General features: G+C 41.3%; 1 protein-coding gene and 1 long non-coding RNA gene across 3 annotated transcripts in view; both read left to right on the top strand.

Annotated features, from left to right (window-relative positions):
- Positions 1–25,137, top strand: part of LOC120727897 (ephrin type-B receptor 1-B) — a 170,407-nt gene that overhangs the window by 15,791 nt on the left and 129,479 nt on the right. The gene's annotated exons all lie outside the window — the stretch shown is intronic.
- On the top strand, positions 3,582–18,880 carry LOC120727915. Its single transcript, XR_005694594.1, has 2 exons — positions 3,582–16,859; positions 17,368–18,880. It is a non-coding gene; the product is annotated as an uncharacterized LOC120727915 (long non-coding RNA).

Genomic DNA, 25,137 nt, shown 5'->3' on the forward strand with positions numbered 1-25,137 from the left:
GTGGCAGTATAGTTTATTGTTTGGCTCGTGTGTGTGTGAGTGACTGGATAGATAAAGGAATAAAAGGGTCCCCGTGTGACTCGGGCTTTATTAAAGAGAAGTTAATGAGTTCCCATGTCTCATTTTTTCCTCCCCTCCCAATTTATTCTCGCCTCCATCTCGTCTTCATCCTATCTTTTTAATATCCCCGTTGTTCATACTGTTGCTCAAAGTGTGTTCATGCTTTTTAGGCACGCTGCCTTGTCCTGGTAAGTAAATTACAAAACTGAGCCACAGCAGCACTGGGAATACAAATATCAACATATCTGGTTACATCCCAATCTGCTGCCCTTTTCTCTTTCTCTTGTGGGCTGCCACTCTCATCTTTTTCTCGTGCACGGAGGAATCTCGCCTCTATCGCTGTCTGCTAGTTGGATTTTCATGCTAATTCAAGTAGATCTAATCTGACTGAGGCTGATCTCAGATGTTGTGCGACGTCCCTGATGTTGACGTGTGTGAGCATGTTTGTTCATTTGCGTTTCTCGTATTATAGCGTTTTATTCTTTTCATGCACGCATCCTTTGTTCCTTGAAATCACGTAGCTCTTGCGGCGCTGGTATCAATGATGCTAATAGACTCCTACAGTGCTTTTGTCTCCACTGTTTACCTTGTGGCTTGATACAAAGCGCCCTTGTTGTCTGTCCTAGTCTGTGTTATGTTCGGAGAGGTTAGTCACAGGAGAAAACTCACCGAGTCTGCAGGCAGTAAAAAGTTAGTGATAACAGGTGGCACTTTGTAAAACTCAACTTGGGGGAGGAAGAAGAGCCAGCGGAGAAAAGAGGTGACAGTGAACGAGGTAGACGAGGGCGTAGAAAAACAGAAAGCCGTGTTTGTGCGCTCTCTCCCGAGGCACAGAGTGCAACCAGTGACCTGACATGCCGGCGGAATAGCGTTCTGCTGCCGTAGCATCAATCTGCTTGTCCCTGCTGCAGAGGCAGGAAGGGAACAGCAGCATGAGCACACAATGCTTTGTCGCTGAACACTTTGTACAGTTTCTCCTCTGTCATGGTTGCTGGAGAAATTACACACAGCGAGCAGACATGGCAACAAGCGTGCACAGGCACACAATCACAGAGAAATTGCACCAGCATGATGCTTCCTTATGGACAAAAAAAACAACAGTAACATGAGGATAGCAGGTATGGTTTGAAGGAAAACATGCTCTTAATTGCTCTGTTCTTTATGTGTTTTCTCACAATCTCCAGCGTTATCAGTTTGACAGAACAAATGTAGATCTGTGTCTGTGTTTTTGCAGCACAGTGAGATTTTAAACCCGGTATATTTCATGTCATCTGATTCCATTCCAGTTTTATTCTGGAGGCTTCCCCTCTCTCTGTCTCTCTCTCTCCTGCTGACTGTAGCCATCTGGGCTTTTGATCCAGTGGAAATACTCTGACAGGCCTATTTGAGGGGAAGAGAGATGACATTGTGTTGCCGCAAATCCATAGTAGGGACATGCAGGGGGCACTAGCGAAAAGTCTGTCTCGTGGAGTCTGTCTTCAAAAGGCTAGGGGGATACTATATCCTTCTGGAAGATCTATGCCGTGTGATGTGACTGACATTCTCTCCTATTCGCTGGAACCCTGTTGGACACTGAGAGCTGACACATCTGTGGCACCAAGCCAAATCAACTCTGATTTACACCACACCACCATCTAGAGGGAGGGCCGGCCCAGTCACCCTGTCTTTCCAAAGATGTATGGCGAGGCGTTAGCGCAGCATCAAAAAACAATCACTCACAGAGACACACACATGCATGCGCGGACTCATAATAAAACATGATGAGCGCTTGGAAGTATCTCCACACAAGTTATGGCTGCTAATGTTTCACGTACATAAATTTCCCTTGCGCGCTGACAGAGACATCAGCAGCCGCTGCTGACAGATATTTTGTTAAGACAGAGCCATAATTGCAAATAAAACAAACGTGTTGGCCCTGGTGCCCATCTGGAGTCATTGTGATTACATGTTAAAACATTTTGTGAGCGAGCAACATGTTCCCATCCTGTTACCCATCACTCTGCTGTGAGGCCCATAGAATGTGGAAGAGATTAAAATAGTGACGTGTTATGGGGAGGGGAAAGGAAGAGCTAAAGCTGGTTGGCAGGATTTAAGACTGATATGACAAAAGAACCGGGGGCAGTGATTTTGCAAAGAGGATGTGAGGCATTGTTATTGTCAATTGCTGTTATAATGGCAGTATGGGCAGCAGACTAGTTGAGTATATGAGCCACTTGATCATCACATCTTGATAAACCTCCACTTTCCGGGTGTTAAAAATAAAGGTTTCTTTGAGTTTGCATTAGAGATGGCAAGATACCACTTTTTTATGTCTGATACGATACCGATATCATAAATTTGGATATTAGCCGATACCGATATGAATCCGATATAGTGTTTTTTAATCAATAAAACTGTTTTTTTAATATCTTGCTGTATTTTGTATAAGTTCATACTCAAGTTTAAATAAACAACAACACTAAAGCTATTCTGTTATACTTGTATGTAAAAAATACACTGCACCCAAAATATTTCATAGTTCAGCAACACTGATCAATCTAATGAACTTAAACCTACTCAATCCTCCCTATTCTGGTATTTTAAAGAGTAGTTAGCAGAAATATTAAGCTACCTAACTAATAGGGTTGCAAACTCCCAGCAAAAAAAAAAATAGGGAACCACCCTCCACCCTCCACCCTCCACCTCATGATGCTTAATCGACGTAATCAACTTTAATTTGATGCAGTGTGGAAAAAGAATGCACAGAAATAAATTATTTTTCAAGAATAATTAAATAGATTCAACATCTTTCTTCTACAGAATTGCAAACTGCACAGATGGTATCTTCCCAAAGGAAAAAGTAGTATAGCTTACTAGGGTATATTAGACTTAACAGTTACTATATACAGTAATGGACTTCTATACATTTTACATCAAATTAAAACTTTGGGTCTAAGATTCAGATAATTATTTATTAAAAGCTAGACATTTTAAATGAGAATAAGAAAGAAAAGTATGTCTTTGTGCCCCCTTTTCCCTGTTCATGCCCTATCGGTCCCCCTGGCTAAACTTTTCTAGATCCGCCCCTGCACAGTTACCAGCCGTCAGCTGCGTAGAAAAAGATCCTGGTGTAGAAAGTAATATTAAATAAATTCTAACAACAGCTTATCAAGCTTAAACGTGCTGCTGTTGTTCAGCCGCTGGTTTCCTCTTTCTGGTGCAAAGTGGGCCAAAAACAAAGAAGAGAGACGGACTCGCGACAGAAAAGCTGATCAGCTGATCATTGATCAGTTTCAGGATTGAAGTAGCAGCAAGAAGAGGCAGTCGCTCCATATATCGGTTGTTAAGCTTAACGTGGGAATGCTTTACAAACATTCAGAGATGAACTTACACACTTGCTTTACTTCTCTCTGGGATAACTTCCTCTGAGATGAAATGCCGGTTTGGTAGCGAGGCTACAAATACACACAGCCGCTCTATCACGTGAGCACGCTGCTCCAAGGTGCTACGGTTATGAGCCGAGTTACGGCGTGTCGCAAGTTTTGTGAGGTGCTTTTTTGATATTTAATGGATCGGATTACATTTTTTTATTTCTCTCCGATATCCGATCCAGTAATTTATGTCAGTATCGGACCGATACCGATATGTAATATTGGATCAGTCCATCTCTAGTTTGCATACTTTCTAAAACTGCGTCACTATGTTCATGATGTTTACGGAGAGAAGTAAATGTGAATCATAGTGCTAAAATAGAATTGATAGTCACTCTAACCCTTGCTAGGAAGAACTAAGACTGTAGCTCAGCATCCCTGTTAGGAAAAGGATGCCGTCATAGGCCTAAAACATGCAAATTGAGTCCCATTATGGTAATTGCAAAGTTTCGGCAAAAGCAGGACCATTTCACTTATTCAAACTTTTTTTCTGCTCCTTTAGGAATCCTTTAAACTTGCACACAGACATATGTGGCCCCATGTAAACATTCTAATTAGTGGTGAAGTTGACAGAGAGGAGGCCTATTTGGCCTAGGCCCTCTGGCTGGGCTTGGCTGTCTGATCTATAGGTCCCCAGTTTGCCAAGCTCGCATGTTTTAGAGCGTCTCAAAACGAAGGGTGCACGAGGCATTTTGAAACCTGTTGCTTTCACTGTAACAAATCCCTACCTGTGTGGCCGTGTTTGGAAAAACACATAATTTTGTTTGCACATATTCGCGCTTAATTCCATTTTTTTCTTTCCTTTTTTCCATTCGCAGCCTCGCTCTCCTTCTTTCCCGCTCTCTCACACGCAGAGGAAAATTAATTAGGGTTGGCACAGCAGCAGCAGCAGCCTCGTTCTAATAAATCTCTCCATTATCTAAAGTGATTGGTGGACGCTGCAGCTCATTTCCTCTCAGAGTTGAGACCTGAGACCTGATGTTTCCCATTTTTTCCAAGTGTCTCAGCCACCTCGGTGCATGTGTAGCGAGAGAGGTCATCGCGAGAAAAGGAATTAAGTGCTAATCACAAATTCTTTTGTACAAAAAACACTATGGAGATAATGGTATTGCACGGGAGTCTTTAATTATTTTGTTAATGAATAGCCCGCTTAATCTACTCAAATTATTTAGCAGACATTGATTTAAGGCTTGTCCTCCTCCTGACCACCCACTGATATTTAGTGGCCCTTTTGTGCACATCACTTGGTGCCATCACCAACAGCCTCTTGTGTTGTCAGCACTGTATTTGCTTTTGTGAGTGCACCTGCCTGGCAAAAAACATCGTGTGTCTGTGTATATATATATATATTTATATATTTATTTATTCAGTAACAGCTACCCTAGATTGGTCAGTCAGTGAACTTTTGTGAAACAAACTCAGTGCCATGCCACAGATTGGTGACCCAGATCCTCGTTGGCCTAAACTTGTAAGCCGCTGTGGCAAAGATTAAGTATCCCTGCATGCGAGAGGAATTTTAAGCGGAAACCATTTCTTCTTCCTGTTCCATGATGACATCACAGATGTCTGGGGAGCCACTGAAACACCTGTGTCCCATCTCCATGGCAACTGGCTCAAGGCCTTTGGGTGATGGAAGACATAGATGAGGCAGACTTGCACATCCAGGCGTACACATGCACATACTTGCACACAGCTAATTTTTTTTTCTTAAAGAAGGACTTTAAGGCCAAATAAATCACACAACATGAAGTCTAGGGTGAGAGCCTCTGATGAGATATAGAGCCTACAGAAATAGGCCATTGCAGACCCCATTCCTTCTAGCCACCACCAGAGTTAATGGCTTTCAGGTCTCTGGGTGACTCTCTGATTCTTTATGTGATTGCAGGTTTGTCTTTGCTCTACCAGTTCCATTTCTCAACTGCATGGCCACTGTAAAAAGCTGCTTGGTGCTCTGTCCTAATGAACGCTTTCCTGCGTTGTAGACTATTTGAAATGCGACCCCGATTGTACAGTTCAGTTATTTCATCCGTGCGGTTTTTTGAAGAAGAACTCAAACTGAAGAACTGAGAAAAAGATGGAACAAGGAAGGAAAAGGCAGGACAGCATAGTAGACAGAAATAAGGAAAGGAGGGCAGTGACTTTTACAGTAATACTGGCAGAAAGTCAAGTGTGGTTGGTGAAGCAGAACAGCATTGCTTGAGTGGGGTGGGTTGAAATGTGCCTTTCCAAGTGTGCATTTTGACTGGTACTCAACCCCCGATTCTCTGTTTGAAAGGCTGTAGCTCAGTTTGCTCCAAATGAGAGGCTCAACAACTTTGTGGTATCTCTGTCTGTGGTATCTTTGTGCTATCTATCTAACAGAGCAGCAGAGTAACACACAAAGTCACTAACTAGCCTGTGACTTGCAGTATGACTCAGTGTGCCATGGCAGTCTGGTGGAGGTTGTGATTTTAAATATAGCACAATTCCAAAGTACTTACTGACACCAAACTGAAGCTGAAGTTGTGCACAGCAACTCTAAAGGTGAATCATTGTCATAATGGAAAGATGTAAGTAGGCTGCACTAAATAGGTCACGTGGCTCTGTCAGGAGAACGTTATACCAAGATGTCCAAGTACACACATGGGCATTTGCAACTTATGTCCGGTAATCACTGGGTTGGCGAGTGAGTACATGACCCCACAGAATGTGCTAGACACTAAACCCCAGGTTATTCCCAATGGCAGGAAGGCAAGTGCTTTCCCATCCATTGGTATGTGTGTGTGTGTGTGTGTGTGCGTGGCTGAGTGTGAACGAGAAACATGGTGTAAAACCTTTTGCAGAATGTAGCTAAAAGAACTATGCAAGATCATTTACCATTTACACGTTCATACGGACCCTACTCATTCACATGCGAATACGGGGTTACCAGTAGCAACGCAGGCCCTGCGGCATCCTCGTGTTTACTGTTTGCCAAGCAGCCAAATATCCAGCACCATTAACCTCATCATTGCGACATAATCAGCTGCGGATGAAGCTGCCACTAAATCGAGGCAGCCTTCAAGGCACAATTATAAATGTTAATTAAATGTTGCTCTGTCTTGCATTGGCTTGACACATGATGCAAGAAAAAAAAAAAAAAAACACAGACAGAAAACTACCATTCGGTCTTAGTCGTCTGAGGAAGTCATTCATCGAGGATTGTAGAACACACACATGCTATAGATCATGAGTAGGCAACCATCTAAGACAGCACCAGATGATTTCACTGAGCTGTGTAATTAGCAACAGTAACTAAGCGTTGTGTTGTAAATCAAACCAGACTTCCTGGCATTATAGTCTATTTGTGTTGTATTTCTAGTTGTAGTTCACTCTTACTTTGGACATGTGGGTCATCTTCATACCCAAATATTGATTTTTTATTTTGTGTGTGTGTGTGTGTGGGGGGGGGGACATTTTTAGTGGATGTTTTTATGACCTTTGTTCCTTGTGTTGCTCTGTGGCCACACACACTGAAGACTGAAAACATGTGCACCTTTCCTGTTTTGTCATGGTGTGTGTGTCTGCAGATTTAAATGACAGGGTATACCTGTTATTCACAAGCCCCGTGAAAGCACTGAGGTAATCTTAGAAAAAAAAGGGCAGGAGGTGTACTGTGTCAGGCTGGCCCTCCTGTTCTTCTTGTTGAGGGATGGAGCTGTATTATTATTAGCAGATCTTCTAATCCTCTGGCCAGAGCTAGCCTTCGTTGGTATTGTCAGCTTTTATTTCACTTACAGTCACGTAAGGAGCTGTTGTCAACCTGAGTAACACTGTCTTTGCTTCACCTGTCTGCTGAGTGCAAAAACACTAATGGTTGGTGAAAATAGCACCAGCACCACTCGAGGGAAGAAAAAGAAATGTCTGCACAAACTTGTGGACATCTGTAGCTGAACAAACATGTGAAAGTGACCAGAGAGAGAGAGAGTGGTCCACTGTCTTCTTGTGCAGTCCATATCTCAAGCCATCTGCAATGACAACGAATGCAGAGGGATCGGTCCTAAAATAATTGGGCAGATTGGACAGTCTAATACCATTTTATTAGATACTGCCAGTCTTTGCCCATCATCTGTGAAAGACTGCTTGCTTTGCAGTAGAAGTCCCATAAAGGCTCAGCAAGAGTAAAACTGCAGCTTGAGTGTGCGCGTGTGCGATTTTGTAGGTGGTCGGGTTTAGCTGTGCCCACAGATGAAGTAAGCACGATAATGACAGGGGAGAGTGAAAGGAATTAAAAGCTAAGTCCATTAAGACTGTGTCAAAGACAAACAGGTCTGTTCTTAACAGGTGTCGCATATCCTTTTTGCAAACTCACAGAAAAAAGAAAAAAACAGAGGCAAAGCTGTGGTGGCGTATGTGTGTGTGTGAGGGAGAGAGAGATAAAACAGCGAGAAGGAGGGAGACGGAGAAGACAGAAGATTGTATGTATACAATAAGTCTGTTTGATGGTGTGAGTGCTGTTGATGCAGTTACACTATCGAGATTAGCTTCTGTTGTCAAAGGAACAAAAGCCCCCCATAAATCTATAAATTACAGTTTATGATGTAGTTTAAGATTTTGTAAAATGATGGAAATACAAAGGTGCACGTGTGTGTGTGTGTGTGCGTGTGTGTGTGTGTGTGTGTGTTGAGCATCTTCCCAGGTGAGTTTAAACAGGATCACAGGAAGTATAGAAGGATCATTCACTGTATACTTTTCTATGTTGCAAAGCACTGCATCACCCACACACGTCGGGCACCTACATGAAAATCCCATAGCGGCTCGCGTACATTGCACACATCCTCACAGACGTTTTCTGAGTGTAGGTTAGAGAGGGGGATAAATAGCAAGGGTGCAAAGGGTTTGCGTGCCGTGTGAATACTTTTCCAGCCTTAATCTGCCCATTCCTGTTGGCATGAAAGATAGGGATTAATAGACGAAAGGTGAACATGAAGAAAAGGCAGGACTGAAAAAGAACACAAGCAGAGAGAGAGATACTATTCCCGAACCTCGGCTGGATTCCGAAGCTCCTGCGGTGAATCCAGATGAGCAGTCTTTTGTGTGAAGTTAAATCCGCTTATTGATCAGCAGCAAAACTTCGGAAAGACGGTGTCTCACAGCAGTATCTGCGTGATTAGAATAACTGTAGTGATTGCTGAAATAATTATAAAATCGGTCATGAAAATTTGATTGAAGTGATTTAACATTAAAGGATAAACACTTACTACACAATAAACAGCTACGGTGTAAATATCATGTTGTAAATCAGTTGTCTGACAGTTGGAAAATGAGTCAAAAAACTCAGATATCTCTCGTTAAATGTGAGTCTGGAGCTAGCAGCTGTGTAGATTTGTTTAGCATGTAACACCCTGTTGTATGTAATTATAAGTTAGCTGTATGACACTGTAATTCCTACCCAATACAAATTGGTGCAAATTTTCCATCGGACACACACACACCGGGACTTTTAAGTGAAATTGCCTACTTGTCTCTAATGTAGCATTACGCAATCTGCTCAGATCTAGGAATGTATCTTAAAACGTGAAGCTCTGCTGTACGCCCACAGGAGGGGATCTCCCTCATTGTGAGATCAAAAAAATGTTTTGCATCATGAGAAGACTGTCAAGATAATTATATCCATAGCCATGGTGTTGCTGTTAGCTTATAGTTAGTCTTTTTTAAAAATTTTGTAGTAAAAGTAGATCTCCAATTTTGCTCTTAAAAAAGATAATAAAACATATCATAAGCTTCCAAACAAACCTAACTAAAAATAGGGCAATAGACCAGTAAGGTTTACAAACATTTTAATTCTATATGTTTGCAATAAAAACTAAAGATATTTATAGTATATTGTGCCTTGTACAGTCTTTTTTGTGCTCTTCACTTTTCAAAATACAACATGAAAACACCACCACGGGTGTCATCAGTGTTGGCTGATTTTGGAGTTGGCTCCTCCAGGATATGCATAACTCGAAGCTTTTAAAGAACAGCGTCTTGCATCAGATGTCACTCAAGCAGCCTGTTTAGTTTTTACTTTCTTTTTTAAAATGAGGAAAAAATATAACCCCTTTCCAGGGGAAAATGGCATCAAATTAGCACTTAGAAATACAAACAGTGACTATGCCGTATTACCCACACATATAGCCATGTATCAACTTTGGCATAGGCGTACGAAAAACTAGAAAGCTGGCATTACTATGACTTTAATGCTGTTTATTGAACTGTTGTTCTGTCAAACCTTACAGATGTTGACATGATATAGGGTCACAGTTAAATACTACTATCCATCCATCCTTCGTCTGTGCCTCCATGCCTCTACGCATTTTCTGCCTCTTATCTGGATTTAGGTTGTGGGGGCAGCAGTCACCTCCTCCAGCTCTTCCGGTGGGGGTTAAGATGCCCGAATCACCTTAACTGGGTCATTTCGATGACCCAGAGCCATAGCAAGCTCCTCCCGAAAGGCCAAACTCCTTTCCCGTCTCTGACGCTGACCCCAGCCTTTCTTTGGAGGAAAGCTGATTTCCACTGCTTGTATCTATAATCTCATTCTTTTAGTCACTACCCAAAACTCGTGACCATGGGTGAAACATAAATGAGCTTGGCTTTCATGCTCATCTCTCTTTGTCCAGAGTCCAGTTGCTGAAGCAGCTTTGGGTACATTTTAACACTATAATGCTTAATTATTAAACTAAAAGAGCTTTAAAATACAGGCCAAATATCTAATGGTTAAACCTTTAAATGTGAAGTCCATCAGAGGGGTTAAAATACTCCATATTGTACTGAAAGTGTAAAATAAATGCAAAAGGTTCTAACTTACACATTACTGAATGCTGTTTTAGCTTGGACATAAAAATGTTAATGTGCATTGACCTGTGGTTCCAACTACAGTCCTACATGTTAAGAGTTGGTTTCCTCAGGACAAGAGACTCTAAATGGAAGCTACCGTAAGCAGCCAGCCTCCAGATACCAGCGCATGGGACTATCCCTTGTTAGCTATGTAGCTTTGGCTGACCTTCCACAATGAAATGCTGCAATATAGCATCGTTTTCATGATCTGTGGAATTTATCTAATTAAAGATTGTCCAGGATATAAGCTGATCAGCTTAAATGATTCAAATAACAATGTAAATTTCCTGTAATTTCACACCACATGATTAGCCACTTCACCAGTCTAGTTTGAAACACCCAAAATGTTCTAAAAGTATAACTTTTCTCTTGCTAAGTGAATAATTGGACTGCACTCGATCCACTTGCTCCATTGCCCACGCAGCTATTCCCATCTCAGCAGGTGTACTGAAAAATTCACCCTGAAGACTGGGCAGTCATTTGTATTACTACATGAAAGACTGCAAGCTAGTTATCTGAGCGGCCATTGTTAAAAAAACAAAGCAAAAAACCGAGGGGCGGATGCTTTTAGCTTGCTTTGTGCCCAAGACCTCATCTTTCTATTGGTACAGCGAGGTAGACACAAAAATAACACAAAAGAAAATGTGCTAACAAAGGAGTGAGAGGACCACCATCTGGTACGTTGTGGAAATGAGAGAGACAACACTGATTTTTTGGAATGCCTTTTAACAGTTTGTTAAATATTAATATGAATAGAAAGTCTGTTCTTGTCAGTTACTATACGTGCTGATTTTAGCATCTCAGCATTATATTTAGAAAAGTCTTCGAAGTATAAATAAAGGACCAACTGTGAGCTGTAGCTGCGCCATCATCGAACACTTTAATGAGAGCCCGCTTGTATCGGTGTGTGTGCGTGCTTTTGTATGTGAGTGAGAGATGCCGTGCGTGTTTTGTGTTAGCGACTGGAAAGTGAGGGAGTATGTTTGTGCGTTCTTGCACGCGTGAGTGTCTAAACGGTTTCCTTTCCACAACAAAACAAAGTTAATTGCTTCAATTACTGATATTAATTGCAAATTATCCAGCACCGGTTGTCTGTGACTCTCAATTTGGATTCCTATAAATTCATACCTTAACACGGCATTGTGTTTTGTTGTGGTTGTTGTAACTGTTTAATAATGTTTATGCGAAATGCCCATAACTCTCTCTTGAGCGCACGCACAGGGACGCACTCAGTCTCTGGCTTCACAGATCTGTTGTTAAATTAACACTGAGAGCATTTGCTTTTGTCTCCTCAGTCCACATTTTGCCTTGAATGAATTTAATTTCACTTAATCCACGGTTGAAATGTTGGATATTTGGATGCTTTGTCTTGCCGTCCCTGTCACTTAACCAAACAGCCTAAAAAGATGGATGCTTTGCAGGTCCACCTTGTGTCTGTGCTGACATTCATACAGAGAAAGAAAAGGAAAAAAAAAGAAGCAGGAAACACAAGGATTTAAAATGTCAGGTTTTGGAGATTAACACAATTTGACATTGCTGCTGAAACTAGGAATTAATTTCCGCTGCTGTCTTTTGCTGGTATGTGGGCTGATTATTGAGTCAGTCTTGCATGTGTTTGTTTGCCTGTTGGGTCATCTTTGCTGTGAAGTAGGTGTCATGTCTGACAGGTTATTCTTAAGCATGCAGAAGAGTTAGGATTGTGAGGCCAGGCACACTGAAGAAACAACAAGATATATTTGCTTTTTTATTGTGCTAAACAAGCCTAACGGGCCAGATGGGGAACATGAATTTTGCACTTATTTTGGCTTTAGAACACCACTTATTTCTAAGTAGTGTGTTTTGGGTAAGTGGTGTTTATAATCTAGGGAGACACCAGGTAGTGTTACTGCAGGGTAGCACTTAGAAAATGTATGAATACACAGTATCATCTAGCTAATCACCTGAAATGAGCAGATGCAAGGCAGATGTGCATTGCTGCTGGCACAGGTGCTGCATAGTAAAGGCGTCCAAGGTTTATCTTGGAATACCTGATAGCCTTGGTGCAATCTAGCATCCGTCTGTTTTCCAGTCTGCTCTTTCCTTTAGACGGAGAAAGGAATGTGTGTGTCTGTGAGACTGCGAAGGGCAAAAAGAAAAGCGAAACAGTAGGAAGAAAAAAAAAAAGAGCATAGTGCAGCCAGAAGAGTTTAATTACTAAGGCATAAGTATTCATGAGCTTGTCTTTTGGGTTTTTTTTCTTCTTTTTCCCACTGGCTCTTTTGTGAACTGAGTATGACTCTCAGCATTGGCTTTGGGCCACTGTGAAACCAAGTGGAGAAGTTTCAGCACAACACCCGAGCTGCATTGCTGGATTTAGACCCATCGCAGGTGGACTCCCCAAAAGCTGTGCTGCCTGGCTCAGAGCGACACCACAGGGGATCTATAAAGGAGACATATGGTAGCTTATGATTAAAAGTGGAAAGTTCCATGCCAGTAAATGAGGGTGTGCTTGTGTGCGTATGTGTGCGCGATTCCCTTTGTACCGCTAGGATCACTAGAACTTTTCCAGCCGTGAAAAAGCCAAAATTTGTGCAAAAACATGGTTTCATCTGTTAATCATAGCAAAGTGTGTTAGTTCACCTTATTGCTCTTGTTTTGGCTTAAATCGCAGCTCAGTGGTTATAGTTGAGATTATAGTTGCACATTTTTATCCAAGTGAAGACATGAATATCTTCAGTTGCCTGCTAGCAGTTTCAAGCAAACAAATAAAGAAGTAGCTTCCCACTTATTTCACGTTAAATAGCAAAATAAAAATATTCAATTGATTCATTTTATTACTTCATTACTTTTACGTTGACCTTCCGGTTCTACTTCTTTGTTTTTCAAGCTGTTCACTTAAAACTTGTTTTTTTTCCTCTTCCTTATACTAGAGGCTCTTTGAGCCTTGAGAGCTACAGTGAGCTTTTTGAGCCAGTAGCTATTGAGATCACTTTGTGACACTTATTTCTAGAGGGCTCCCTTGCTGCCTATATTGTGTACAATGTACCACTGACTGGTTAAACTGCATGTAACAAAGCTAACTCCAAGGGGATATTGAGGCATATGAGCATAATTATGCCTCGCGAGTGGCACTACTGTGATTGTGAAAGTCCAAAGGCCAACGGACAATATTTAAAAAAAGCTGGGTGACAGAGTTGTATTATATTAGAGTGCCGAGTGATTCAAACATAAATGCGTGCATTCCCTGCTCTTAAAAGATATTTTGCAAAAAAAAGTTTTGCTGATGCGGTTAGAGTTTTTTAAAGGACACATTTGATGGAATGCACTGGACAAGGCCACCACCCAGAGATTCATTTAATCCTGTTATCCATATCATGGTATTCAAATCTGCCACAACTCTGCATGCCCTTTCTTTGGAAGTGCAGCAACAAAATGTGACATCTTCCAATGTCAGAATCTCTGCAGTTGCTCACGATGTACTGCTGCTCATAAACGGAAAATACATCATCTGTGGCTATATATGACTAAGAGCAATATTGTGATGATTTTATTGAATAGACTATAAAAGATGCCATAACTCAAGAAGCCTAATAAATATAATGTGCTTTGATTTTTCTATATTCTCTGTAATGGGTAAGAGTTATTGGGCACTAGTTTCGTCATAATAAGCAGAACTTTTAATATGCTTTTTGGCTGCATGGCTGCATTTTACATGAACATACAATAAACTCCTACATATATCTGCCTATACCCACAGAGTCGTAAGTGTGTGTATATATAAAGATATATTAATGTATTAAAATATAGGCTAGAAAATCTAACGAAACCACGTTTGTTCCTATATGAATAACATGTTAAACAATGTATGTCATGTTTATCTAGTCCAACTAAGGAGTGTAAGGATTACGTGGCCCTGCCGTGAACCAGCAGCGCGCAGCTCTTATCCCTGCCAGGCGTGTGTCTCCGCCTGGGCCTTGAGTTATTGCTGCCGGAGTCTGAGACCCATTCATCAGCGCTTCATTAAAACCCAAATCACTTTTTCACTCCCAGCCTTCCAACTGCCAGGCCGACAAGTCCCACATCCTGCCTGCTCAATTTCTAGGCTGAGCCTGCTGTTACAAGCAGTTCAGCCCCAAACTGCTCTTAGTTGAGAATAAGGTGCTCTAAAGAGTACATTAGCCACTTGGGAACCTCACCGGCTAGAATGTCTTTTCACTGGTTAAGCAGCAGAGCAAAAAGCCTCACCTGTGTGACATGGTAGCGAGTAGAGGGTTGGGGCGGAACGAAAGAGACAAGGGTTGAAAGGAACTCTCAGTGGTCTTTTCCTGTTCTGCTTTTGTTTGGTACTGTCTTGCCATTCTGTGTTATTCAAACCACACAATAAGGTACAAAGCTGCTGGCAGCTGCCCCCTGCTCCATCCCTCTGTTCCCTCAGCTGTATTCTAAATCATTTTAACAAGGTTTTGGCAAATTGGAATCAACGCAGGTGAAACTGGAATGTTCACAGACACCTGACCATCCTTCGTTTTCAGGAAATTAGCTGTCCATTGTGCTGTTGCTGCTTAGCTAAAGACTGTGCCAGGAAAGGCCAACATTTCCATCAAAACTGTGGCGCAGCACTTCAGGAAGTCTATGATGTTGTTTCTTTGTCGCACGCTTTCTCATTCTTATTGTGTCTCACTGCATCTTGCAATCATCTAACTGCTTTGTGAAGTCTCCTTTAGTCTATTAAGTTAAAAGATGTATTTGAAAGTCTAACCCATTCATTTAGTCATCGTTGCAGCACAACAGGTAATCATCTCGCCCTAAGTGAGTGCTGTAAGAGAGAATGTAGACCATCGGAGAGCGTTGTAAGTGTATGCCATTGATTATGGTGAAGGCATTTCGCATTGATTTTTACAGCAAACCAAGTACATCACATCCATTTGATTTTTTAGTTTCATCCACTACTTATTGCTGCTGCTCTACATGAGGGTCACTCTATTAGTTGATCCCCAGATCTTAACTAAACTTTTTTACTGCACTTCTGTCCATGCCCAGACCTACAAATATGGGCAGAGAAGAAAACAATTAAAAATGACTCAGTCACACTAGAGTCAAAATAGGATGCCAGCCTCCTCGTGACTAGGAAAAATCAGTGGTTGACTGGTGATTGTATTTATTTATTTATTTATTTTATATTTACCAAATGGTTAAAAGTAGTTGTAGTGATTAGCTGTTTGCCCAGAAGTTGAGCATACAACATCTTTAACCTGTGGACAATCAGTTTTGATTGCATGGTGAGTTTTCCTGGTGGCATGCAACCTGTCTCCAATCAATTCAAAAAGTCCAGCACGTAGTGGCTCCAACCACTCTCAGACAAAATTCCAAAGGTTTCCCATATGGAAAAGAAATAGTAAAAACTTATAAAAGACTTGCATAAGATGTGGCCTACTTCATATAGTGAATCATATAAGGCTTATATGATTTACTCATGAAAGTGGCCACTTTCTCATTACTTTCATACATTGTTTTAATAAGGATCCAAAACATACCAGTTTCATTTATATGATTTTTCAAGGGATCTTATATCTGTTTTTACTCTTGTATGCTTTTCATACAAGTTTCACACAAGACAGATACAAACTTTATACGATTTTTATATATATTTTCCATATGGGTTACAAGTAATTGGTGTCTAATTTATAAATGCAAACAGATTGGCAACCTGTTCTTAGTGATTTTGACTCAGTCCACACCGATGAGTTCAACTTGTCTGCGATCTCTCTATATAATAAGTAGCTAGTGTGAATTTCTGTGTAATTTGAACTTTTGTGTTTGTAGCATGTAACAGATTTGCAGCTTGTGCACCAGTCTTCTGTGACTGTGCATCATATAGCTAACCAACTAGCTAAGAGCTAGACAAGCTCTTTGTTTTAAAAAGCTCCTAAGCAGTTGTTTCTGTTTAAGCTGTGCAGCTCGAGCCCCAGTGGCTGTATTTCTCCTGAACAGGCCCATTACATTCACTGTGACGTGACCTTTTCCTTTAAATAAATGCAACACAGACTACAGGGACACATAAGGAAAAATGTTTAGATATTATGCACTATATGCACTCTGTAAGCTCAAATGCAGTAGTGTAGTAGAAAAAATATAGAAATATGCTAAAATATATACATTAAGTACCTACAACTTTTAAAATACTTAATTTTATATACCATCTGTGGAAACGACACAGCTAAAATTAGCTTTTTTTTTTTTTTTTATAAAGCCGTTTGAAACATTTAATGAAACATTTTCAAAATAACGTATGACTTAAAAAGGTTAACTTAATGAATATTTGTCCATTGGGGCATTTAAAAAAAAAAATCTGTACCAGTACAAGCCTTAGAACAGAGTTACCAGAATGTTGTTTAGCTTTCTAATTTACTTTCTCAAACAAGCAACACATAAACCATTATTGAGGTAATTTCCTGTCTTGCTATCATGTCTGCCATTGTTTGCTTTTGGAGTCTGAAAGGGCAAGAGTCAAGACTCAGGAAAGCTCACAGGACGCCTGCCATAAGGTGGCCCTGCATTCACTGTATCAAAGTAAGTATTCAATTTTTTTAAGCCATTTCAGGAAGATGTCAGCAAAGCAGTTTTGATTCTAACGTTGCTATTAGCTACAAGGTTCACAAAGCTAACAGGTTAACAAGCTAACAGCCTAACAAAGCCCTGACACAGGCTTACATTATTAAACTTAAGGAAATGTTTTATTTGAAGATGTTTGAATGATTAGTATTATTATTTTTACACAAGGAGAGAGGTTATATTGAAGTACAATCTTTCAAATTTAGAGTTAGTGAAGAAGTGAGAGCTGATGAAAACCCCAGGAGAAACGGTTAGAGGAAAGAGAAGCTAGTCTGTATATATATACATACATATATATCTGATATATATCTGATATATACATACATATATACATACATATGAGGTAACAACTACTGTCATAAGCCTTTCTGCAGTATTTAATTAAACTGGAGAGATGGTTTGTTAAAAAAATCATTTTGTGGATTAGTGGATTAGTTTGTGATCACTATCTCTCTCATTCATTTAGGATAGAACTGATGAACCAGATCTGAGATGTTGCGGTGGTCCCCGTTATAATAATCCATGACTGTGACCCAGTTCATTACCAGCCTGTGAAAGTCTGTCATCACTGAAAGTGACATTGTGGACGGTCTCCCAAGAATTACTGATTAACTTCCTGGGAATGGTTTCACTGATTTATGCACTACACTCGCATTATCCCAAGTGACTGATCAACACTGCATTTTTTCAGAAGACTTAACTTGGTTGGGGAGATGGTAAACTGTTGCCAAACTGACAAACTCAAGAGTCTGGATCGCAATGTCAGAGCATAGTATCGTGTGTTTTTACAGCAATTACTGGAAACAAATTTCATATAGTCACTGTTTTTAGTGTTAATGTTATAATAAACAATAAATTGTGATATTTTTTTGCTAACCTGAAAAAGTGACTTGTACTTATTCCTTTTAAGTTATGTCAACTACTTATTTTACTTTTATTGTAGCCAAACGGTAAATGAAGAATCAGTCAAATCAGTGATGTTCCGATAATCTTTTACTTTTAAATTCATCACCTTAAAAAAACTAAACTGACTCATTGCTCATTATTTTTTATTTTCCTTCCTCTTGCCATGCATTTTATCACCAGCCAAAATACACGCTTGCTGAATCATAGAGAAGACATTTTCAGTGTGTGAGCTGTTCACGGGACAGCTCGCACACTCGCACTCCTCCACCCTTTCCCACATCCTGAGTGGAGAGGTCAGGTTAAGAGCTGTGTGGGGCAGTAGGTCTGTTTTTCCTCATGGCTGGCATCCTGCCCATGTCAACAGTCCCTTTCTTCAAAAGCTGCTAATGCAGGGCCCAGTGCTGACAGTGTTCTGACAATGAGTTAGTATCTGCCAGCCGTGGCCCCTGTCCGACTGCCGGTCCCTCTGAAAAACAGATCTGTGGCAAGAGCAAAGGTTAATCTAGCAGTGAGGCTCCGCTGGTGGCTGCCTCTACAGCCATGTGTGACTGAGAATAGGCTGAGAGGAATTAACACTGCTGCCTCGGGGAGTGTTGACAGAGGTGTGTGTGTCTCTGTTGCCGCGTGTATGTTTGTGTCTGTTGATGATGGCAAGTAAAGAAAGGCGAGATGACGAGGTTTGAGGAGGAGGGTTTGTGTTCACAATCCATTATCTTCAGGGACGATAAAGGTTGCTTCGTGCCATTTCAAAGATGTAAGACAAATACCAGCAGACCGTATAAATATTGCGGTTAGACTATGCATGCATGCTGTCTCCCTTTTATCTACCTTATCAAACGTTCTGTCAGCTTGCCTGAGATTTTTTTTTTTTAACACACCTGCATTGTTTTTTCTTACATCCTACATGTCTGCCGTTGTGTCACAGTTAATAGGCATGGTGAAACCAAAGGGCTCCTGCAGCCTGCTGCTTATTAACAACTCCCATGTTAGTATGTGTATCTGTCTACGCTGTCATTTTATATTGAAATGAAATAGAATTCTAGGGTATCATACTCACATCTGGTCTGCGTTTTTAAAAAAAATGGAGAAAAGTTGTAATTATCAACATTTGACTAAGTCTGTAGGGGTCATCTCAGTTCATGGTGCCTCAAGAGGAGGCCATTTAACAGGACTCCCTGCTATGGTGTCAGCTGACTGTTTGTCATCCAAACAGCTCTGTTATCTAAGTCCTTGTTGCCACATCACCGCTCTGTGATGCCTTTTGGTATGATGCTGATTGTTAGGAGCTTACCACGGTTTAGAACTCATCCTTAGAGAATTAGTTGTACCTCAGATTTGAGCCTTTTTTTTTTTCAATTTCACAGTTTCAGATGGAATATATTATTTTAGCGTGACAGTTATATACAAAGAGACTGTAAATAAAATTCCCCACCTTCCAGATTAGCATATTCGTGGAAGCAGTAAGTCTCACTTTTGCAGCAGGGGAGATATTGAAGGATTTGTGGCTTAGGAAAACACATGAAGAAATGCCCAGTTATGTGGAATTTTTCTTATTGTGTTTGAGTAAATAAAGTGTAAATTATGAGATAAATAAGGATACAAAAGATCAAAGTGTGCTAGCGCTGGTTCATCACAGACAATTAGCTGTGTGAAGCACTTCTCTTCTGGAGAGTTTCACTTTGAGTAATGTCTCTTCTGTCATCAACCTGTGTGCGTTTGTTGAAATGTGTTTCTGCATGCCATTTCTTTCTGTGTGGGTATGAATGGATGTGGGTATGTGAATGCGGGATGCCTGAGCACACATCTGTCAAAATACTTTCATATAGCCCTCCTTGTGAGATGGAGCAGACTGGATTGCGTGTTTTCCCACTCACAGTGGGTGTGCATTTCTTTATCTCCTTTGCCTGTCGTGTTGACTGATGGGTAATATGCTAAATGGGGCCTGTGTTTACCTCACCTGTGCCACCGGCAGGCCTCTGTGTGAGCTGGGCTGTGACAGGGAGCACTAATAATGCTTTAAGTCCTCTGTCAAACTTCAATCACATTGACACAAGCTCTTGGTGTGGCACACTGTCCTACAGAGGTGCTGTCACTGGACAGATGTAAGTGAATTTTGTCTCAGTAGTTACATGGCAAATGGTGACTGCGCACTGGGGGTCAGGTAAATGGAGTGTGCAGTCACGGCACGAGTGCAAGTGCACACTTGCACGAGTGTGTTAATTTGTATTCTCGTGTCTATGTATGCAAATACGCAATATGTGTTTGCATATGTGCATGGGTGTGTGTTTGAGTAGATTTTCAGTTTATATTTGTGTATCTGTTGCGGGGTTAGTAGAGCAGTGAGGCCTTGCAGTGAGTCTCTCTACAGGAGTCTATGTGATTTACGAGCCTGGTGTGAGTGCTTCTCCCATCCTCCTGCATAATGTCCCTATTAGAGACAGCAGACACTGTGGTTCTGTTCATCATTTAGCTCCAGCGACCAGCACACCTGGGGAGAGAGAGAAAGAGGGACAGAGAACCAAAAGATAAAGAGAAGAAAAGAAGGAATAAAGGGGAGAAAAAAGGAGATGGTACAGTGCACTTTCTTTCAATCAGTTATCACCCTATACCTTTATAGAACTGCGTCTGAGTACAGCAGAGCATAAACAGGCAAAAAAGGAAATAAAGAATATGATAGGAAAACAGACGGGAAACAAAGAAGTGTTATGACTCATGCTCTATCACATTAAGCCACAGACACTACAGCAGTAGCCGTACATCTTGCCAGACATAGCAGGTTGCTCACCTCACCTCATTCCTCCATCTCCAATGACTGTACTTGATATTTTTTTGTCTGCCCCTGTTCTCCACCTGAGTTTGTTTAGGTCTGTCAGCCTCATTATGTCAAGTGAGCTGCCAGGGGACACGCGGGCTAACAACACTCCTGGGGAGGAGAAAAGAGGAGTACTAGTGTATGGAAACTCTCTGGGAGTCATTCCAGCACCCATCTACATTAATAGCTCCACAACTGCAGATAACAAACACTTTGTGAGATGGTAGTCATATTTGCTCAGCATACACTTAAGCCTTAGCAAAAGCAATGTATGAAATGTGTACTGGCAAACATTTGGAAAATTGACTTCTAAAGCGGTGTGGTACTGACACCATCACGCAAAGTGTCTTTATCTTATCTTATTCATCCGACAGCTGTATGTGCTGCTGCTTATCACTAAAGGCACGTTGTTCTTTTGTTTTCCGTTATTCATAAGTTGCAGGACACATATACGTGTCGCAGACTTGCTACTACATGATCAGGAGTTAAGCCAGTGCAGTCAAAACCAGCAGACAGGTACATCTGTGTCAGGTATTTTGTTGTCATCATGTTCCTACCAGCCACCAGGACCCATTTAGAATTTGTTGTGTGCCTGTAACACCTTATAAAAGCATCATATCGGTGTAATTTCACAAGAATCTGATCTAATTTATATCCACAAAACTTTCATTATGGGTGATATATTATGCCGTCATCACGTTGCCTAGCAACCACTGTAGTGTCAGAGTGAAATCACAGACCAAACAATACTGTAGGTCGGGAATGTACTAGCTCTAGAAAATTTCAACAATACATTTCAGGCACTAAATGAAGAGAAGCTTTTTTTTTCTGTTATTACACAAATCCAGTGTTGATTATATATCACAACAAACTGCACTGATAATTACTGGGAAAGCATTTAAAAGTAAAATGTTTTAGAGTCAGCTTCACTGCTCTAACCAGTTACTGCTTTCTTTTAGACTTTCTAAAAATGTAGCAGAACTATGATATCATTTATTAATTTAGCAGTAAAATAACTTCATTTTTGAGATAGTAATGTTTGCTGTTGAATAAGAAGCTTAAGTCATCTTGCCTGGAAGAATTTATGATCCACTCATTTGTATGGATGTCAGTGGAAGGTTTTAGTGTTTATTGCTTGAAATGCTTTTCCACCCTATTCAAGATCCACAGGGGAAATAAGTGAATCATCATTATTGTTGGCATAACAGTGGTTGACTTTATATAAAGTGTGTGTGTGTGTGTGTGTGTCTGAAAGAGAGGGAGAGAGTGAGCGAAAGAGAGCAAAAATATTGAAATACAACCTTAAAAAATCTGTTTCCTTTGGGCTGTGCATTCATTTCTTCAGGGTGACAAGCAACATTTTTGCTTAACGTAATGAAAACATGGGGGGATAGGTTAATTGGATAATCCAAATTACCACTAGGTGTGAATGTGCGAGTGAATGTGAGTGTGAAGGGTTGTCTGTCACTGTGTGTTAGCCCTGTGACAGACTGGCGACCTGTCCAGGGTGTACCCCGCCTCTCGCCCTATGACAGCTGGGATAGGCTCCAGCGCCCCCCGCGACCCTGAAAAGGATAAGCGGAAGCGAATGGATGGATGGATGGTAATGAAAACATACTCTTTCTACTTCTTCTGAAGCAAAGCTTAAAGCTTAAAATCATCAATATATTGCCACTTATGATTAGGGCATTTATTTCCATCTGCCAGGGCCCGATAATTTTAAATGAGTATTCAAAGTAAAATGACACAAGATGGATGGAGTTTATCGCGTTTTCTTGACATTTTTGTTTGTACACAAATCAAATAAAATTCCAAATTCTACTTGTATAGACTTTCTCCTCTACACGCAGCATACCCAAAATGTGTAGAATTTCTATGAATTTATCTAAAATACAGTAGATCTTCAGTAAGTACTCTTCACTCCAAACACCTGGAAACCACTTTGTGAATTTCCACTACAAGCTGATAACCACATCTGTGCCCTGGACAGACACCTGCATATATTCTGACCCGGTGGCACTGAAGTGGTGAAACAATTTAACAGCTCGGATCAACATTTACAGCTGTGCAAGCTGTGTGTGCCGCCTGTATTTACATTTGCATGTGGCCATTAGTAAATCTGTGTTTTCGAGTGTGCAAAGTGCACAGTTAGCAAGTTTCTGCTGCTGCCGCCTCTTACGTGTGAAGTAAAGGGAAGTGCTTAAAATGTGTCTGTGGCGAATACATATTTAACGAAGCATCTCGGCTCTTTAGCTGTGCGGTTGCAGCGCAGCGAGCAGAGTGTTGCACTTTGACTCCTGGAGCACAGCAGTAAACGGCCTCATCTGGTGGGAATGCCAAGTAAAGCTCAGCCTGGAAGCTCTTTTTTTTTTTTTCCTCTGGCAGGAAGATTTTTAGCTGCGATAGTAACCACAGTCTGTCATGCTACATTCTGAAGATCATCCAATGATCCACCCAATGTTGTCTCTGTTATATTAGCAATCAACAGAAGGCTTGGAAGATCCAAAATGGCGAGATTAAAATATAAAAAAAAAAAAAAAATGTTACATTCAGCTAGTGCTGGCATTGCTACTATTGGGACTGCCAGAGGGATGGCTGATGTTTGCACTCCCCACTAGTGTCACTGGACAGCTGTGACATTTGAGGTTGCATTGTGGGCCAAAGCTCAAGCGTCCTGGATTCCAAGTGAGATGAGGTCAGATTCAGCGTGTGCATGTATCTGTGTGTGTTTGTAGTACAAGATCAAAATTACCCACACTCTCCCCGTGGCATAACAGACTGAATGTAATGTGTATGAAATGACATTTTCTCTCCCAGAAGAGCTCAGTGTTTTACTGAGCTGTGGCTTAGCATTCAGAGTGACTCTGCGAAGGAAGAGCGAGATAAAAAAAATACTTACTTACAACTGATTAAAAAAAAAAACGGAAACAAAAGAAAAGAATGGGCACATTGATGGTGGACATAAAAACGGCAGCATCAAATGGAAGAACATCAAACACGTATTTCTCCTGGGAGCTAAGAGAATAAGCCTTTTCCTCTTTTTTTTACGGTCTTCCCCACCTCTGGAGGAAAGCAAAGAGGGCACACGCCATTTTCCTCTGCAGTATGAGAGATCTTCAGACAAATATAGGCCTACTCAAAAAAAGGTCTCTCTCACTTTCACTCCCCAAAGGTAAAAATTATCTCTTTTCCTCCCTCTCCCCATCCTTCTCTCTTGTTATAGATTCTCATTGGAGAATCTCAACCCACCTATGTCAGACTCACGCTGTAAGGTCAAGATCCTCTGCTGAAAGTTTTTCTTTTGTCCTTAGGACTATTTTCTTTCGTACACGCCGGCACTGCTGAATCCAAACTCCAGCAAAGCCCTGGAGGAAAAACAAAGCCCATCTCCAAAAATATATAGACGTCCTCAGGCATGCGAGCATATGCTGCAAGAAGGTGGATTTAGTGTTCGCTTTTAATGGAAAGGATTGTGTTTGCTCGGAGGCATTGGATAGGCCACTGGCGTTTTTATGGGGATAGGCAGCAAGGGGGAGAACGAGAGGTGAACTCCACCTGCGGATGTCCACGGTCACCATCGCTAGCGGTTTAGCCCACTCCTGGGATGTATTCACTGCTTATGTATGTGTGTTGTTGGTGTTGAGACTGTGTGTGTATGTGTAGTAGAGCTGCACTAACGAGATCCCCAAAGAACACCTCACTCGCAGTTAAGGGAGTGAGATCACACCACACGATTTCTCTCATTCACACCGTCTTAGCCAGCAACGTCCCCGTGGTGGAGAGCACATGGCTAGGGAATACCAAACTGAGGCATCAATTACCTGCATCTCACTACATCGGTCAAGGGAGAACACAGATAAATTGAATAACCCTTTCCCGGTCGCATGTTGGCATATGTGCTTTCACACACATGTAAGTGCAGGTGATCTAACCCCCACCCCCCCACCCCCATACACACACTTAGTCACATGGAAAACAATCAGTGATCCATCCCAGTGGCATCCTCTCCCGACAGGGTACAGTAACCACCGCTTACCGCTGAGACTCCTCAGTGTGAAAAAGAAGTGTGTCATATGATTGACTCACTCACACCTCCATATGACTGTTAAATCGTCTTATACGTGCAGTCAGTTCAAGCTTAGTGCTTTTCCCAAGCCCCATGGGCACGGGTGATAATTTGAGTTTTATTGAAATTCAGCTCCAGTGGGTTCAAGGTGGTTGAAGGTCGTTCTTTTACTGCCACAGATGAGATGGAGTGAGAGCACGACATCAAACCCTCAAGGTCCCTTCTCTGTCTGACTCCACGATTTTCTGACTCTTTTCCTCTCTACCCATAGGGGAATTATCGAAGAGTCACAGGTCAATTTTGTGGCACATCCAAACACGGTTAACAACAGGATTTAATAAGATATTGCTAGCTGGTATTTGGCTCCCCCCATTAAACACAGGCTGACAGAGGTGCATGGCCTCATTCGTAAAATTGGGGAGAAACTACCACTGGCATAAGTGAATATGTAC

This window comes from Simochromis diagramma, unplaced genomic scaffold (assembly GCF_900408965.1).
Source record: "Simochromis diagramma unplaced genomic scaffold, fSimDia1.1 OVJJ01000205.1, whole genome shotgun sequence".
In the NCBI taxonomy this organism is placed as follows: domain Eukaryota; kingdom Metazoa; phylum Chordata; class Actinopteri; order Cichliformes; family Cichlidae; genus Simochromis; species Simochromis diagramma.